General features: G+C 38.1%; 1 protein-coding gene across 2 annotated transcripts in view; it reads left to right on the top strand.

Moving 5' to 3' along the window:
- ROR2 (receptor tyrosine kinase like orphan receptor 2) overlaps positions 1-17,675 on the top strand; it is a 318,074-nt gene that overhangs the window by 176,485 nt on the left and 123,914 nt on the right. The window lies entirely within an intron of this gene.

Here is a 17,675-nt window from a genome sequence, read left to right on the forward strand (position 1 = left end):
TGCTCTCCGAGCAGGAGTGTGCGGGGACAGGGCAGGCGGGGAAAGCGGCTCCTGTTCCTGGGAGAGCTGCACGTACCCATTTGGGACCGGCGGAGCCGCCAGCATCCCCAGGTTGTGATTCATGTTGGCTACTCTTTCTTTCTTTCTTATCTTTCTTCTTTTCTTTCTTATCTTTTATTTATTTATTTATTTTGTTTTTATCCTCTTTCTTTTATTTTCTTTCTTCCCTTTTCGCTTTCTTTCTGCCATCTTTTTTTTTTTTTCCTTCCCCCTCTTTTTTTCTTCTTCCCCCTCGGTTCTTCTCGGCACAATGGAAACCTGATGTTGTGTTCTTTACGAGGGGGCGGGGGTTGGCAGGATGCGAGAGTAGCTAAAGTTTTTACCCCGAGCGCATCCCCGCGCCTCTGCCCCACACGGGCGGCAGGCGCCTGTGCCTCTTTTCGGCCACTGCAGCGCTCCGAGGCTGGTTGGTAGCCACTGAGAGAGGCCAGAGTGGAGGGCGAAAGAAGGAGAAAACAAAGGAAAAGTTCGGGGTTTTGTTAATGCCGAGGGTGGATAGCGATGAGTGGAGCTTCCTCCTCCACTCCGCCCGCACTCCAGCCCTCTCTGCGGAATGGTTATGATAATGTGTTATTATTTGGGACGCTGTGTTGCCAGAATCTCAGCGGGAGCCAGGAGGGGATTAAAGCTGAGTGGGCGAGGGGGCAGCCGCAGTGCTTGCAGCTCATGGAGTCTTGGCGGGGGTTTCTTTCTGTGTGTTTTTGGACTTTAGAGGGTCCCATTTTCTCTGTGTACCTGGTCGATCCTCAGGGACTGAGGAGGTCGGACTCTAGGCTCATGAAACACTAGGACGCGCGGTTCAGTGAGCTCCGCGATTGATTTTAGAGCTGAATAAACTGTTCCTATTAACATCTGACCTTGCGCCGTGGCAGCAGCGGTGCGGCTGCTGAATAGATGCCAGTTTGTTCGGTACCTCCAAAGTAGCGCCGTGATTTGCAGAGACCTTAAGGGAACGTGTGGGGTTGGAGAGCCACGATGGTGTAAGACATAGTTCCTGTATAAGAAGCCGCATAAACGACTTTTTTTTCTTAATTTTTTTTTAATTTTTTATTTTTTTTTATATTTTTCCCTCCTCCACTCGCGCCTAGGTTGTGTGGTGCTTTCAGAGCAGGAAAGGGGAGGCTTAACGTTTTCGTTTTCTCTGGGATGTGAAATGCAGCGTCGAGGTAGGAGCTGCCAGATCCAGCTCTTTGATCTTTCATGAAGCCATTCTCTGGAAAATTGCCCTCTCCCCCTCTGCACCAGATAAACCTTACTCTCAAAGTCCTTCCAGGGAGTCTTTACCCAGGGACTGAGGGAGCAGATGACAAGGCTGCACAATTTCCACGCCAGGTTTGTAACGCTTCCCGTTCTGTCCTCACTGGGCAGCGCGGGATCTCGGCGGGTTAGCAGTGCCTTCCACCCCCACCTTTCCTGGCTATAACTTAATTGCACCGACGTGCTGGAGGAGACCGATGATGTCTTTAAGGAAAAACAGTGATGCTGCAGATTAGAGGGGACTTGTTAATCAATTGCACGTTTGAAAGAGCTTTTCTTCCCTTTGTTGCTTTCGCTAATCCATTTAGCTCTCTCCGGGAGGTGACAGATGCCTATATTTCCTGTTATTCAGCTCCGGGGTCCGAGGTCTTGCCATTTGTTGCCTTGCCATGTAGGGAGAGGGTCAGCAGAAAGCAAGAGGTCTGGGAGCTTTCCGGGGCGAGAGCAGGAGGCGGGCATGTTACACTCGCGGATTTGGGGTCAGTTCCCGTAGCGTTTATTTTTCCTAGAGCCTTTATTGCTCCCTTTGAAGAGGCTGCCCCGCTGCTCTGCCCCTCCTGCGGGGTCCCGGGCTCCGGGGATCCCCCCCGGCGCCGCAGGGAGGATGGAGCTCGTCCTCCGAAGGTTGTGAGATGAGATGCCAGATTGTCTGTCCCCGTCCCCGCTTTATCCCCTTTACCTTGAGCAGCTCGATCTGTTCCCCGAACAGCAGGAGGGAGGTGTGCACAAGCATCCCATGAACTTCTTTCTTCCTTCTCTTGCCCCCGCCGCTGCTTGACGGCACCGACGCTGGTGCATCTGCCACGGCCGGGCTCTCTGCGCCTTCCCAGAGCCGCCGCACGCTTCCCGGAGGGCGGAGGGGAGCGGCTCCCGGGAGCCCCCGCCGGGCGCGGAGCTGCCCACGGGCGGAGCGGCAGGGCCGGGAAAGCGCTGGGAAAGCGGGCCGGGAAAGCGCTGGGAGTGTGGCAGCGCCTTCTGTGGTGGGCGTTGAACTGCCCCGTCCTTAGGAAACATGCCAAATTTCTCGGAGGCAGTATAAAATCATAAATAACCATTAAAAGTGTATTTGGGGTTTATCTATTCTTTTTTTTAGCACTACCCCATAAACAGGCTTGTGATTATGGTGTCAGCCACCTGTAGAAAGTGTGGATTCACTCTTCTTCGATAGGCATGAAGTTTGAGGCTCCATTTTCTTCTCTCAGTAAGCAGCACAATGGTCGAGGGCCCATAATTACAGCAGTAAATTCTTGTGTACTTCTATTGTTGAGGGGTATTCTTCTGTTTAATTCGATTAGCTTAATGGTAAACAGGGTATTTGCTAATCTACATTTCCTTTAAGGTTTATTTTTGAAAATGTCACTTCAGCCTTTTCAGCGTTCACTTTTAGAATATGGCCAGGTGGGAAGCAACGTCGAAAATGGTGATGCACCATGGACTCGGCTTATAGACTTTTGCCCTCTTGCCATTAAAGAGGAAAGGACGTTTAATCAACTGGAAGTTAATGCTCATGTGACTTGAGAAATATGCAGAATGCAGCGTTAAAAAAAAAAAAAAAAACAACACAAAAACAACCAACCAAAACTCTGTCAACAGAATGTCTAGGAATCAAAACATATTGGTACCTCATGCCTATGATTTTAAAAGCCCCAAAGTTTGTAAACTTCTACCTAGCTTCATAAAGGGAAAAAAACCCTAATTTTTGAGAGTACAATGTTTGTGGATAAATTAATGCAAGTATGGATTACTTCTCAATGCCTTTAAATGCTGAACTACAAAAGTTGTAAAATACTTAAGTCTTGAAAGTTGCATAAGATTTAGTTATAGCTCCATTCTGACTTTAATAAAAGAGATTCAGCTCTGGAAATTGTACACAGGTCATCTGATAAAAGTCAATACATCTTTGAGTACAAGAAGTTTGCAGATAGCTTTTAATTAATTATACTGACCACATTAACTGCTTTTAGGTCAAATCTTAATCAAATCTTTCTGGTGTTAATTAAGTTGGTAGTTTAGTGATGAGGTTTATCTTTGGGTCAAGATTTGGCACTGAATATTTTTCCCCTTGAGTGTCTTGATTAAATTAAGTATTTGTAGTGGAATTGCACTTTTTCCCTTAATCCCTTTGTTGCTGTAAACAGCACAGAGATGGAAGATGCTGAGAGAAAAGGACAAGATGAGAGACAAGGCAAATTAATCCTGTTTAGTGAGTTTTCAGTTGTTTGTAGAAAAGCTGATCTTTTTTCTAAACTCACTGCACTTTGTTTAAGATGTGAATAGCTTTCAGGCATTGGCATGAAAATATGTTTGACCACTGATTAAGAAACTGACAGTCTTAGTCCACCGACCGGTGAGAGAAGGAAGAGTAAAAGGACAGCATGGTAAGAAATACTGAGTTTTATTTGATAGCTGTGAGAATCTTAGAAGACTTGTGGAGTCCTTTTCACGGCTTATTTTCAGAATCTTAAATTCACATTTTAGATTCCATAAAAATGCCTTTTAGAAGCAGTCAGCATCTAAAGCTTTTAATATACTTCTGATTAAGGGAATTTATTTTAAAGTTCTCTTTGTATTTATTTTTTAATATTGAAAAGTATAAAGTAAACTTTCTTTCATTTAAAAAAGAGTAATAATTCTTTCTATACATGTTTTCTGTTGCCTTGTGTGGTTGCTCAGAAGGAAGAAATGCTACTTACAGTATTCCATCTAATTTATAGCATCTGTCACTATGTTCTCTGTGCAAAGAATGGTTTGCTATTTAAGTTTGTTTATTCATTGTGAGGCTGTTGCTTTATAAAGGAAGTTGTCATTAGCCTCAGCATGTCTGGAAAGCATGCAAGCACTCAAGTCTTCTAATCCAGTGACTACAAAGTAGTTAACGCTTCAAAGCAAAGGAACGACAGGATTTTGTTGCAGTGAAAGAAGATGCATTGTTTGTTAATCCTGATTTTAGTTGTTACTCTACTAAAGACTGCTACAGCATTGCTAGTAATCATTTGAGACAAACATGGATTTTGCTTGAATTACTGTCTTTTCTCTTGGTTTTGTCTAAATGTAAGGAATGAAATGTCCCTTACCAGCTTTTTGCATTTACTTTTCCTGGGTCTTTGGCATACACCAGTATTCACTTGCAGCATCCTGCTAGATAATTTTGCTGATGTTTTCAGCAGACTTTACTCACAAACAAGTTTTTTCTCTTGACATCTGTTTGTCCTCCTTGGCTAGCTTGGGAAAGGACTTCCTCTTCCAAGTGATGCCAGCTGGTGATCTTTTTTAAAACTAAAAATGGATGTACATGACTTTCCAGGCCATAAAGTATACTTTCCAAAAAGTCAAAAGGTGATCCCTTAGCTATAAATTGTGACTTTGTCTTTTAGATGGCAACAGGCAAAAGCTTTCATTTAAGAACACAAATGTACATTGTAGTATCAGTGAGAACAAGAAATCACAATAGAAACGCATTTCACTAAGTTGTGCACTATTATTGTGACGGGCATAAGTAAATTAATTCCACCTCTCCCTGTTGAGCACCCTGTGTGAGTATCCTTATGGACAGTTCCATCCTTCTAAGCTGGTGTTAGGTCAGTCTGTGTGCATCTCCTTGAGCCATTGTGCACATGCATCAGTAGCAGTGTGTGCTGCTTCACGAAGCACAGGGAGCAGCTTACTCCTCTGAATATAAACCCCTCAAGTACATTGGTGCCTTCTGCTGTAACATGTGCCTGTCTTTGATGGCAAAGCAGAGTGATGTAGTAGCTGAGGGAGAGGAAGGGCACCACAGTATTACTGATTCTGTAGAAGGTATTCAAAGAATGAACGTGCCTTTCCCTCTGAGTCTAGAGCAGAGTTCACTGACGTCTCCTAAAGTGAAGGCTGTGTGGTTGGTGAGGACGGAGTTTCACTGACACCTGAAGCTCTTGGGTGATTTAGTTAAATCAGCAAGCTGGCTCCCCTGGTTAGTAGCCATAGAGAAAAAATGTGGAAGAATACATGGATGGAGAATTAACACAAGAGATAAAGCATTGTTTTCTTCCACTGTAATGATTCTTGTTGAAGTAACTGGACGCTGTTTTGTCAGGTTACAGCTTGCAAAAACAGCAAAGTGAAATTATGGGGCGTGTTGGGGGTCACAGTTTGTCAGAGTCTGGTTTTAAAGTGTAGTAGCTGAATTAGGAAATTAGATTGGATCCCAAATTTGCCATTTTTTCATTGTGCAATCCATTAGTATCACATGGGAGATACATCTAATGCATCTTTTGGGTTTGAAATTTCTATTCAGATGTGATTTTAAGACAGCAACAAATAGAATCAGTGTTCTTTGTTGACCAAAAAGCACCATGTGTATATTATACTTATGAAACTTCTACTGAACTTAGATTTCTGTAATGTAATTCCTTTGCTGGACTTCCTTTTATATGAATGGCATAAACATTTAATTCTGTAACTCCAGGTTACTTGTCTTCATCACTTGCCACTTGGCTTCATCAGAAGTGTTCTAGGGTATTAATTTAGTAGTTCATCTGGTAAGTATGTTTTCAAGGTGAAGTAGTTTCTATTAATTATTTTCCTTGCTTTTTTTCCAGTTTAACACCTTAACATTATTTTTTCCCCCCTGTGGTATTGTATATATAAGAAGAATGATTTGACTGGTTGTATAAAGAAGAGATAAATTCTGTAAGAGTTCTAAAATTCTGTAGGCTTACTTTTCAAAACAATCTACACAACTGTCTAGTTGAATCATACATGAAATTTACTAGTTCTCTACCAGAGCAATAACACAATCACATATTCAATTGTGTAGATAGAGGACAGATAATGTACCATAAAAGATAAGAAGAATTTTATTCATGTGTCCTTAAGTATAAAAATTATGGTTTGAAAATAATAAACTTGATTTCTACTAGTCAGAAACATTGTCCTAAGTCAAATGAATAAAAAAAAAAACAAACAAAAATTATTGTATGTAAATCTAAAAGAGGAATCACAGAGCTCTATCAAAGGCAGACTAGTGAGAGTGGCAGGCTGCCTGCTGCACAAATGGAGGAGATTGCTTTCTTCCATGTCTACAATAGAATAGATGGATGTTGTATCTCTAGCTTGGTTGTAAAGAGACACAAAAGGTTTTTTTGAAGAACAAATTTCAGCAGCAAAGATAAGCAGCCCAGGGAAGTCCTAGGAGTAGGTTAATTCAAAATACACACTCCTCAGGTGTTGAAGCCATATTTCACAGGAAGATCTCAACATTGCTCCTTTTTATTAGAAAGACATTAATCTTTCCCATCTGAGGCCCCTAACCAGCTGTAATGGTTGAACTTTTCCTTTGCATATGGCAAGGCATCATTAAAAGAAATTACCTTCTTTTGCTGCCCCGGCTCTTCAGATATATATATATAAGTACAGTATATATATATAAGTACAGAAATACTAAGTATAGAAATAATAATCTGAAACTGGTACAGTAGGTCCATGTGAGAGCAGTATGGTAAAATTGTAATTGTCTGTGGTGGCAGAGGGGGTTGTGCATTGAGGGACCAGATGTCTGAGATGCAGCAGTGCCACCTCAGATCAGATGAAGGTGTTGTAGGATCTTGTTTGTTTGTTCTTCCTCTCTTTGGGAGAAGAACAAACAAAGGTCTGATGGAATAAGAATGAGATGTCTCTGGAGGAAAAAAGACAAGAAGAACTGTTCTAGAAACATTAATTCAGTTAGCTTGGATTTGCATGAGAAATTATTGATACAAGTATATCCAAAGTATTGTTAAATAGAGCAAGGTCTGAAAATGAGAAAATGGAAAAAAGAAAGCAAAATGGTGTTACTTGACAATCTCAGACTACAGCAGCTAAGTAACTTTAAAGTAGGTTCTGTCAGTCTCTTGTATGAACCAATCATAAGTAAAACTTCTTGAAAGCTTAAGACCCCCCAACAGTGTATAAAATTTTCTGCATCATTCATCATCTTAAAGTTTAGGAAGAAGTTACATGATGTAAAAAGAATGCTGAGATTTTTTTTATGCTTAAAACAAGAGAGTATGTATTCTGGAAGGTAAGTTAACAACTGTTATTGCTGTGCTTGTTTCTAGTTTGAAAAAGTGACACAGCAGAACTGTGTTATAGAAAAAGTCCAGTTATAACACTAGAACTAGTAATGTTGCGGCAGTGTTGCTGTATATTATAAAAGTTATTCCTTCTTAAAAATCCAGAAGTATAAATAGGTAAGTGAAGGCTGCAGACAGAGAACCCAAATATAATATCATACATGCCCTTTTATTTCAGGCAGCAACAATTCTGCTCTGATTATCAATATGTGTTGGTTTCCACATTTTGCTGACAAACTAGAGGAGCATTTTTTTTATAAAATGTCCTCTTCACACATGCTGCCCTGATGTATATTTGTCAAGTAATACAAAACTATGGGAACTGCATATCAGACATCTGACTGGACAAAAATTAACCCTGCAGGATCCAACCCAGTTCTGGCCAGGCTCCCTGATAATCAGGCCCATGGATAACCAGTATTGGTGTGGGGAAGAGACAACAGATGGCTGGGAGGGTGAGCACATGGCAGCCCTGGCAGAGCAGTTTAAATTGCCATGGAACTTTATTCCTGGAGACTGAAAATTGGATATATGGAAATATCAACCTAGCTAGATAGAAATTTTAGAGACAATTCCACAGTATTATTGTAATTGATGTCTGTCTAAGATTTGGATTGTGCAGAGTGAAGCTGAACCTGTGCAGTTTAAATAAGAAAATTCTCACCCTCCTCAAAAGTCTAGTCTGCAAACAGGTGTTTGATTAGTTGTCAGATTCTCACCACAAACCTCTTAGCCATTTGTCTTTGTGTTAGAACTCTTGAATCTTCAGCAGTTGTTGCTTGAGCTGCATTTTAGGAGTACAACGAATTTTTCATTGCATTATAGGAAAGAATAGATAATCTTTGAAATGAAATGTTGTAATAAAACAGCTGTTTTTTTCAGTACAATAAACAAGGAAATATACAGAATCCAAGTTTTGTGAAAATTCTAAAGACTTATCAAAACTTTCTGAATATTCTGTAAGTTGAAAATACCAAGAATATTATAGCATCTATCTGTAACTATTCCTTAAAATCTTACAATTTCCTGTGCAGAAATACAGATCAGGCTTCTTTTGAGTAGATGTGAAACATTTCTTTCAGTAAGTTGAAAAGAAAAAAGCAGAGGAGTCTATGACAGAGAAGCCAGAGAATTGCATTAATATATGGATTTCCTCTGCTGGGAGTGGAAAATTAAATTAATTTATGATACCCTAGGAACTCAGTAGTTGAAGGATGAACTTAAACATAAAAAAAGTTCTAAAAATTGTAGTTACAGTGGTGGTTAATGATGACTCCTTTCATGGTAGACCAAAATACCTTACAAAGGGAAAAGTGGTAGTATGTAGATAAAATTGCAGGCTTAAATAGGATCTGAACCAAACCTACATGAGAAAAACATATCTGCTGTTGTTTTAGTTTTAAAAATAACAGTGCTTCATAGCTCTGCCTGGAAACAATTTAATTCAACAAATTGTCTTTTTTTAAAAAAGTATTTCCAGCCAGACCAGAAGCAGTACTTAATAAATACCTTGAAGGGGTGAGTCTGTTCTTTAGACTGGGTTTTGCAAACTCAGTGTATTTGGATGTTTATATCTGAAATTATGGATAGTAATTCAACTCATATTTCTAAAGCTGATATATCTTTTTCTCTCTGGGTCAGTGTAGAAATATGATTCAGATATCTGTGCTCTTAACAGAGGTAGTAGAGAAACTGTTATGAAGTTTACATTACTGTGGTTTTGAAAGCAACAGAAAAAAACCCAACCGTGGTTCTTTCAAATTTTATGTTTAGAGAGCTTTTGGATAATGTTGCTCTTGAGAAAAACGTGCTTATTTTTACTAGTGTTTTATTTAAGAACATATCACATGCAGAAAATGTTTTGAAGAGGATCATGCAAGTCAAAGACAAGAGCATACAGAGTTAGGGAAGATGGGTCTCAGAAATAACACAGATCTGTAATCCAAAGGCCAAATTTAAAATCAGGAGTGGCTTTGATTCTGGAACTTGAGGATCATGTGTTTACTCAGAAAGGACTGCAGAAACAAAGGTGTTGGTTTATAGCATATTTTCAGAATTACAAAACCTGGAAAATATTATCTCACATTTACTGAGTATGTACTGTGTCCACGGAGACAATTATTAGAAAGTCTTTGTTCAGTGTGAAACAGAAGAGTAAGCTAGATGCAATTTTCTTCCTGTAGACAAGGCCTTAGTGATCAGTGAAATACTTGTAAACATCATCTTTACTTGTACTAAATCAGATTGGCAGGTGCTTTATAATTTCTAGAAATAGAGAGAAATCAAACCTCGGTACTAGAGCATTAGGCTCTGTAGGAATATTTCAAGTGTCTTTATCTCTGTTATATTTTCTAGGAAGATCAAAGGTCTTCTGTAACCCCAGTATGACTGGGGTGAAAAGGATCTAGAAGGACTTTGAGAGGCTGGACTATTTGTTCTTCAAGAGAGAATCAACTTTAGCTGATATAGCTTATTCTCCAGAGGTGACAGAGCAGAGATTGACTTCCACAGGCAGACATGCTGGCTTAGTGATTACTTACACTTGTTTGCAATCCAAGTGCATTACTTACTGTTACAATTTATTCCTCTACCTCTTGCTGTAATTGTACTTGATTTTATTTTGTGGTTTATGAAATAGTTCCTCAAACTTTTACAGAAATACTTTCCAAAAATTATCTTGTCTCCTTGTGGGTATCTCTCTTTCAACACCCCCTTCACCCACTACTGTTTTCTCAGCCATTCCTCTTACATCATATTTTCTGAATCTCATGGTTGTGCTCATTCTTTTCTATTGGACCTTCTCTTGAAGCATACTAACAAAAACTGGTATATTCTAGCTCATGCTGTACCAGGACCAGCTGAAGGAGGATGATTGTTTCCTATATTTACTGGATGACATATTATTTCCCAAATTGAAGTCTAACTGTTTTGTGGCGGGGTGGTCTTGCTCAAGTTCTGATCCACTCCAGATCTTCCACAAAGAATTATTTCCAAGTCCCTGCTTGGTACTAGTGAAATGGTTTAAGCAGGAAACTTTCTGCCTGTCTTCACTCTATTGCCCATCTTTATTCCCATCCTTTCCATATAATTTTTGCTCGTGTTTGATTCTATTTACTAAAACCAGAACATTGGCAGCACGTAACATCTTGGTGTTGTCTGTGGAGTTCAGTTGAGGCAGATATCCTACCACTGAAACTTTTGAAGCTTCATTGTGTCAGCTAAGCCCTGAGACTTAACTCTAATGGTTTTCTAAGGAGTTGTCATTTACCTCTACATAAAATTTCATGTTTCACCTATGAGAATGTCATAGGGAGCAGCTCCCTCTCCACTAGCACCTTCAGGCTATCATTCCATAGAGGATAGCAGATGTGATATTATGGTCCTCAGAAGCTAAGCTTCCAGCAGCAGAAACTCTTGTAATGTGTAAGTCTCTGCTTCTGTGGTTTTTTAAATACCTTGCCTTTCTGTAACTTTCATTTCCATAAGTCTGGTAAGGTACATTTTCATATTGTACCAGATTAATCAGTTTGAAAGGCAGAGAGTTCATGCCTGCCTATTTTCAGAAACTGGATTTTTTCCCTGATTTCTGATGAATCCCATAGAAAACTTTGCAAATGACAGTTTTCTCTCTCTCTTACTATCATGCCTGTAGAAATTTAATGGGTTAAAATCGTACCCTTTAGTCTTGCGTGGGGTAATGTATTCCTACTTCTTTTAGTCTTCAAAGTCCCATGTTGAGTGAGTAGTTGCATGTCTCATGACCAAGGCAATTAACTAACACTACTCTAGCTTTGGAAGCATATGATATAAATTCATTTTTAAGCATGAATACTTACGTGAAATAAGATACGGGTTTAAAATTGTAGAACTGATGTAAGAATAAATAGGTGCAGTTGTCATTGTCTCTGTAGGGTTATCATCATCATCACCATCATCATCATCCCATCCTTTTCCTTCATCTTATTTTTCTGTTCTTTGATTTAATATTTTTCTCTATACCGTGTATCCTTCTAAAATGTGGGTATTTTGCTGTTTGGTTGTTTTCTTTCTGACTAATTCTTTGCCCATTCAATAGCACTTTAGATTTTAGGAATTCACAGACATGTTCTGATTGCCTACTAATGCTAGGTTACTTCAGTGATCCACAGTGGCTGTTCCTGGATGTCTGGAAAAAAGACAGCAGGTAGGAAAAATGCCTCCAAAGAGATGGTTTTCTGTGACTGAGCAATTAGAATGCTGCTTTGTAACTCATGATGCTTGAGAAGATGCTGGTATCAGCACCTGTACTTATTTTAACATTAAATAGAAGACTAAAGCTAGGAAAGAGTGGTATGGGAACAGGCTTGTGTGGATGGACATGTCTGTGCACAGCGTCTGGACTGTGATCCCGTTTATGAGCAGATTAAATGTCTGTGGGGTGTAGAAATAAGGTTAGGGTTGTAAGAATGTGTGACAGCAGTTTTAGGGGGGTTTGATGTGTTTGAGTGTGGAGTGGCACAGAATTGGAAACTTCAGCTGCTGGACCACCACCATAGCTGCAGTGCTGTCTTTGGAAAAGTCTTACCTTATACTGTGTTTACCTGTTTCTTCTTCAGGACATGCAGTGTAACAATGGCTGTGTCTTTCACCCTGCTTGTATAGCAAGCTTTGCTTAGGAAAAAGAGGGGAAGTGAAATTGGGCCTGCTGTGATGGCTAGGCCATATTTCAGATACCATATTGAATTTGAAACACTCAAAGTGAACAGAGGTGTGAAGGAAGATCTTATCACCTACAGGTTCTGACCCTTTGGGAGCCTTAACAGTGTAGAAAAAACAATGGACTCTGCTTGTTTAGGAAAAAAAACATGCTTTGTTTTTTTTGCATGTCAAAACCATACTTGTGAAATAGTGAAAATTATACATCTATTATTGTTGTACATGTCTAATGTATAAAAACTGAGGTTTTTCCCCCCCCTTTGCTATTTTTCTTAGTTCTCCTCACCCTTTTAATTCTTTCTTCTCTCCCCCCTTTCCTTTCTTTCCCCCCTTTCCTTTCTTTCCCCCCTTTCCTTTCATTTCCTCCTTTCCTTTCTTTCCCCTCCCTTCTTTTCCTCCTTTCCCTTCTTTTCCTCCTTCCCTTCTTTTCCTCCTTCCCTTTCTTCTCCTCCATCCCTTTATTTTTCTCCTTCCCTTTATTTTCCCCCCCCTTTCCTTTGTTTTGCCCATTTCCTTTCTTTCCTTGCTTTCTTTCTCCCTTTGAACTGATAAAACCACACTCTTTGGTAATTCTGAGTTAGTTGGGTCAGTCCCGGGCTTTTCTGTGCAGAGACTGCCAAGTTTTTAGAAAATATGTGGTGGTTTAGGGATTTAGATATATGTCCAAAAGGGAGAAGATTTGAGATCTCCAAATGTCTTTAATTTAAAACCATAATTTGGAAAGGATCTTTCCTGAGTCCCAAGAGAAAAAAGCCAATACTTTCATTTATACAATTAGTCATCATTCTCTTCACCATTAGGGTTGTCCTCCCTCTTGAAAAGGCTACAGTTTGTTTTGCTGCCTTAACAAAAATGAGTTCAGCTGATTTAATGTTCTGTTTCATGATGAAGTGTCTTATCTAGGTCATAGTTTAGCTGTTAACAAGATATTTATGAAGTGGTAAGAATTTTCTGCTCTGCGGTAAATTTAGTCTCTAGAGTGGGGCAAAATGCTATTTAACTAGCAAATAAAGCAGTTCAACTTCAAATTATGTCAAAGTTGACTGCAACAATTTTAATCTTTTAGTAACCCCCTAAATATGTAGAATGTCTGGAACTGCTCAAGACTTCAGTAATTTGACCTCTGCTATAGAAAAAGCATTTCATATAAATTAATATTGTAAGTAGCTATCCAAGGAAGGGATTTTTTTTTTATTTAGAAACCAAGTTAATACTTGTATAGTATTTTCAGCCTCTAAAATACAGCTAAAGACTAAGAACATATTCCAAAACTCACTTTTTCAGTACCCAAGACTTTTTTACTGGCTTATCAAATACTGTGCTAAATCCTTGTAAGTATTTGAAGCTGGTATTTGTGATATTTGCTTGGGATAGTTTTGTCTGCCATGTAATAGTGTTATCAGCATATATTTCTCTAATTTCTACATGGATCTTACTGATGTTTGACATGATTACAGCCATAGTTGTGAAGGCACAGGCAGTAGAAGTATTTGTATTTTCTGTGTTTCCCAGACATGGAGTGTAAAAACAATCTTTTTAAAAGGAATTCTGCATGAACTACTGCTTCACCATAAAAACTTCTGAAACAACCTTGTTTGGTATTTCATTTATGTTTATTGAAGCAGCAGTGGTTTGTTTCTGTGTCTCTCATGTTTACCAAAAAGATTGTATGTGAGCCCTTCTTCAGTTGTGTATCAGCAGATCTTATGTCAGAATAATTTGTGATATACTGAATTTTGCAATAAATATGGAGTAGCATTTATGTGATAAGTGAATGATTAGTGACTTACAGCACTCATTCATTGGTCATGTTTCATTAACTCAGAGTGCCACCCCAGCTCTGTGGAATTAGTTCTGATTGAATTTTCAGAAGCTCAGTTTTCCTTGTATTGACTTTACATGAACAACCATTTCCATAGAGTCCCTATTTCTGTCTTTATCTAGACAGGCAGACCTTTGTAGAGGGTAATGTAGAATAGAATAGTTGCTTTAGTCTCCTTTCTTATTTTATGTTTTCATTTGTATAATTATACATCTAAATGAAAAGAAGTCTTCATGAAGGTTTGATTTCCTGACTAATGTGTGTTTGTGCATTAAGATGGTTTATAGCTCACTCTAAGGTTTTGTTGAACTGGACAACAATGAGTGAACATGAATCATCTAAAGAAAAACTTGACTGTGTTTCTATGAGACTGCTTGGTTAAGGAAGAATGTTAACCATGACTTGTTCATACCTAAGATCCCACAAAACTGTTTGTGCAAAAAACTATAGTCTGTTCTGCCATTTCTCCCCCAGCCAGCTGTCTGCTGGGATGAACTTTAAAACATTTGGTTTCATGAGCATATTTTCCATTTTATTTTACTTCTAAACCAGTTATCTTTCAGAAGAATGAAGACATTTGCCTCTTATAGTGGCATTATAAACTGCATGAGGAGCAGTGCTGTTCTGGAAGCAGACTCTGCCTTTTGTATAAGATAGACAAACTTTGTTAATTAAGGTAGCATTTCTACCTCATTGATAAAGGTAATAATGGGTTTTTAACTCTGTAAGAAACCATATTCTCTTGAGAACATAAAGTGTTAATTTTTCTTTGTCTGAATAAAAGATTTTAAAAAATAAAAGGTCAGACCTAAGTGATCATAATATATCTTTATAAAATTTGAACTGAAGAACATTTCACTTGCTAGATATGCATTTCTGTGCTACTGATGCACCCATTAGTGTTCAGTATCTAAAACAGAACAGGCAGTCTCATTTCACTGACACAGTTATAGCTGTTGGTGGCATCTCACTTTGTAGAATAAGTAAAACTCCTGAAACTATTGTTGCCAAGGCAAACAAAATAATGAAGGCTATTTAATTTTGACATTATACAAGAAACCAAGATAGTCTTCTTTATGAGAAAAATGAGGCAGAAAGAAGGTGTGTGAATTATGCTCAGAGCAGAGAAGATTTAGTGCAAGCAAGAGTTTATGTACACTGGCACATGTGGCACCAGATGTGATTTTGCATTTATATTTAATATGATGTTTAATGGAGAACTTGACAAAATTGTGTAAAATCAAAATGAAAGATCAAAATACTAAAATAAAAGCTTTATGTCAGAGAATTTATTTTGTTGATTTGGATTCAAGGAGTCAAGTAACTCACTTGCTCACATTTTTATCCAAGGAAATAGAAAATTTAAATTCTTACTGCATTTTCATATCCTGATATACATGTACTATACTGCATTTAAGTAACTTTGACTAATTTCTGTGGTTCATTCTTAATGATTACTTGTTAAAAGGAGGGAACAGATAACACAGCATAAATGGCAAAAACTTAACAGCATTTTATGAACAAGCAGTGTCATAAACAAGTTATTATCAACCAGAATTGTAAAGACACATATGAAAGTCTGTTTTTAAAACAGAAAATATAGAAGAAAATTGGGCATTTCATAATAGGATGCAACAACTGTTCTAAAGTGGCTGAATCTCACATCATGTCCTGCTAAAATGGATTTATTAGAAGATAGGAAAATGTACATCAACAATTGAATAAATGACTTATGGAATCATTGTGACATATTTTTAGTATGTATTTAGAATTTGGGAAATGAGGATAAAAAGGAGATTTGGCAAGGCATTTTTATTTCAATGACAATTCCAGCTGCCTTCTTCACAAGATAAAGTTAAAATACTTTTTTATCTACTAGATTTCCATTCGTAATTATTCTATACACCGGCATTCACTCAAGTAGATAGCAAGCTTTTAATGTCTTTTTGTGAAGCACAGACTTCCAGGATTCAGAAATTTTTTTTGGTGCTGATATAGGAGAAGGGATTTGGTCTGAAGGAAGAAGTTGAGTAGTGGAGAATTTTTTTTTTTTGGGACTAGAAAGCCAAAACATCATCCAGACACTGCTTCTGTAGAAAGAGGTTGCTCACAGTAACTGTATGCAGTTTTTTAGTTTGTTTGTTTGTTTGTTTTTCTTTTTCTTCTTCTTCTTTTTTTTTTTTTTTTTTTTTTTCTGGTTGGTTGATTGGTTTGGTTTGTTGTTTTTTTTTTTTTTTTTTTTTATTTTATTTTACAAGAGAAACTGAATTGTGGAACAGTTAAGTGAATTTTAAGACACTGCTGACTGCAGGAGTACCAGGGCATCTTGTCTGCAGTTAATTTTTTCCCCCTCATCCTTTATTCTTTATTTTTTGTATGACTGTAGTTTGCAAGGGCTGATGCTGGCTAGAAGGTAACTACAAAAATGATCATCTTCAGGTAGTATCAAATGGCACGATTTGTTGCAGTCAGTGAAGCAACAGTGAGGGTGTTACTAAACAATTTAGACTATGTCCTAGACTTTACTGATGATGTTCCTGTATCTTGAAGATGTTTTCAATTAGAAAGTCTGTGTTCAAGCAAACTGGCCTTCTCTTGAAACATTATAGCTGTAAATAGCAATGCTCCTCTTGCTTCTTATCAAAATACAGGAAAGTATTTAGTCTCACACCTTTGCATGTCTTTGCAATTGCTTCCTGTTGGATTTCAAGGTATTAGTCGTTTTTGCTTAATTTTGTTTTTTTTCCTTTTTATTAACTTTTGGTTTAATGATGGCTGAATGATGTTGTTTGGATTTCTTGATTATAGCCATTCATTATTTGCTCCATTTTTTTTCTCTCCTAAAGGTAAGTCAGAATGATGAAATATTTTAGACTACTAATAGGCTAGGAATTCTTTCTGAAGGCAGACTGGTTAAAATGAAAGAAAGTTTAAAATTTTTTATATGTAGAAGTGTATATAAATGAAGCGTAGTCTTCTCCGAAGTTTGAAAATTTTTGTTTGCCTAAACTTTTTTTTTTTTTTTTTGTTTAGTTTAGTAGTGCATTGTCCTATGCCTATTTACAGAACTTGATTTTGCTTTTTATGTCACTGGTACAAGTGTCCCTGGAAATTTTACTCGTAAATGTGCTTTAATTTGCAGCAGTTTGCTTATCTTCAGGTTGATCTCTGTATTTTTATGGAGGTAGGGCTTTCTGAGGGCTTTGTCTGCTGGAGTAGACAAATACACAGTCCAGCCAATGGTCATTTGTGGGGTTTCTCTTGACAGACTGAATTTACTGTGTGGCTATCCTGAAGAGGCTGATATTCAGTTGTGAGATGGATAATAGGTCAGGGAATGACAGAAAATGAAAATAATTGAACATTAGTTAGGCTAGACACTGAATAGGAAAATGAAGTAGAAATACACACCATTTAGGGAAAATCAGGGTTGGAAGGACCTCAATTCCTCGTGGGATCCAGGCCTCAAAACAGGGCTTACCTTTCTATGGCTACTCTGCCTTTTAAGTTAAGTCACCAAAGAAAAAAACAGGTATCTCTAAGTCATTTTTCATTTCTCTTGACAGTCCTGCTTTACAGTGTAATTTGCATTTCCCTTTTCTCTGACTCTGCAAAAACCTTAGTTGAATTAAAAGAAGTACGAGTCAAATTTCAACCTGCAATGCTTGATTGCATGAGGACTGATTTGACAGCCTGAAGTTGCCATCAGCATTTAATTTCTCTCTCTATGCATAATGAGGATGATACTC

This window comes from Erithacus rubecula, assembly GCF_903797595.1.
Source record: "Erithacus rubecula genome assembly, contig: SUPER_Z_unloc_2, whole genome shotgun sequence".
Classification (NCBI taxonomy): domain Eukaryota; kingdom Metazoa; phylum Chordata; class Aves; order Passeriformes; family Muscicapidae; genus Erithacus; species Erithacus rubecula.